The sequence below is a fragment of the Erinaceus europaeus genome, chromosome 10, assembly GCF_950295315.1.
Source record: "Erinaceus europaeus chromosome 10, mEriEur2.1, whole genome shotgun sequence".
NCBI classification, from domain to species: domain Eukaryota; kingdom Metazoa; phylum Chordata; class Mammalia; order Eulipotyphla; family Erinaceidae; genus Erinaceus; species Erinaceus europaeus.
The window spans coordinates 37379808-37381416 of record NC_080171.1 but is presented as its reverse complement, the minus strand read 5'-3'; the positions used below and the strand labels follow the sequence as shown (position 1 = coordinate 37381416).

At 35.0% G+C, this 1609-nt stretch overlaps 1 non-coding gene across 1 annotated transcript; it reads right to left on the bottom strand.

Annotated features, from left to right (window-relative positions):
* Nucleotides 1-234: 234 nt before the first annotated feature.
* Nucleotides 235-377, bottom strand: LOC132541007 (U4 spliceosomal RNA). The gene has a single exon (XR_009552202.1). It is a non-coding gene; the product is annotated as a U4 spliceosomal RNA (small nuclear RNA).
* Nucleotides 378-1609: the final 1232 nt, after the last annotated feature.

Sequence of the window (1609 nt, the reverse complement as noted above, 5' to 3'; positions counted from 1 at the left end):
CGGAGACCCCAACTCTTCATCTGCAATATTTCAGCCTCTAGGTTCATGATTAATCAACAATTTGTATGGCTTTATTTGTTAACTCTTTTTTAGCCACCAGGTTCCAGATGCTAATATGTTGCTAACCAGACTTCCCTGGGCAGAAGACCCCACCAATGTGTCCTGGAGCTCCACTTCCCCAAAGCTCTGCCCCATTAGGGAAAGAGAGAGACAGCATGGGAGTATGGATCAACCTGCCAACACCCACGTTCAGTGGGGAAGCAGTTACAGAAGTTACACTTTCCACCTTCCACCTTCTGCACCCCATAATTATCAATTAGCAATAATCATGCCTTGGATAAACCTCATTGGCTACGATACTGCCACTGCGCAAAGCTCCCATAATTCTTCATATTCCAAGAGGAGAATGAAGAATAGGAAAGCTATCAGGAGGGGATGGGATACAGAGCTCTTATCCTATGTTCTTGTCAATGTTTCAATTTTATAAATAAGTAATAAATAAGTAAGTAAAAATAAATAAATAAATAAATAAATAAATAAATAAATAAATAGGTGTTGCTGTTATGGTAGCTTGTTTTTTCATAGTAACTCCATGACCCAGGCTCTTTCTGTTACATTGGTCTTCTCTCACCTAATATTTGCTGTCTTTTGCTTCTGGCAGGTATAAGTTGGAGAAAAGGCAGAGTAATTCTTAAAAGGCCTAGGCTGGGAGAGATACATATAATTTCTACTCATAATTCAGTGGTGAGAAATAGTCACATGCTATCTCTGGATGCAAGGGGGGATGGGATATGTATGTAATTCCATGATAACACCATACTAAAGAGATGAGCAAATAGTTTTTGGACAACTAAAGTATTTATCATTTTTACATTGTTTAGTTAATCTTTACAGAAATTAGGTACTATAAAATAGGTGCCTATATTAGCTGTAAAGTAATTTATATGAAAAGTACTTATATAACTTGCTCAAGGTCACATAATTGCAATTAACAGCATTTTTGAGCCAAAGAGACTCAAATATTTGCTTGTAACCTCACAACATAATTCCTATTGGTTCACAGTAAAGTTATAATACATATAATTCATAAAATAGATTTTTTAAAACTATTAAACTATAGGATAAAACCTGTTAAATTTAACCTGCAATATATAGTACAGTATAGGTCAAATTCTTTTTAAAAAGACATTTTAATATACTATTGATATTTTCACATTATTATGTGACTATTATTTTTGTTGGTTGATCTATTAATGTTGACCCAACATAGAAAAATAGTTTAATAAGTCTATATCTTATTTATTAGAATGAATATTTGAGACAATTGAACCATAGAAGAATTGGGGTTACTTGTCATTAAAGTGCAAAATTTTGCACTTGTATTTTTTAAAATATTTATATATTTTTAGTTTTTCTTTAGAAAATGGAAACACTGACAAAACCATAGGATAAGAGGGGTACAACTCCACACAGTTCCCACCACCAGAACTTCGTATCCCATCATGGCTGGAAAGAGGGCTAGAAAGCTGGATCAGGGGAGGTTCCCGGAAGATGGCGGACTGAGAAGCTGCTAGTGGCTTGAGCTCCGACCAAATCAATGGGAAATGGT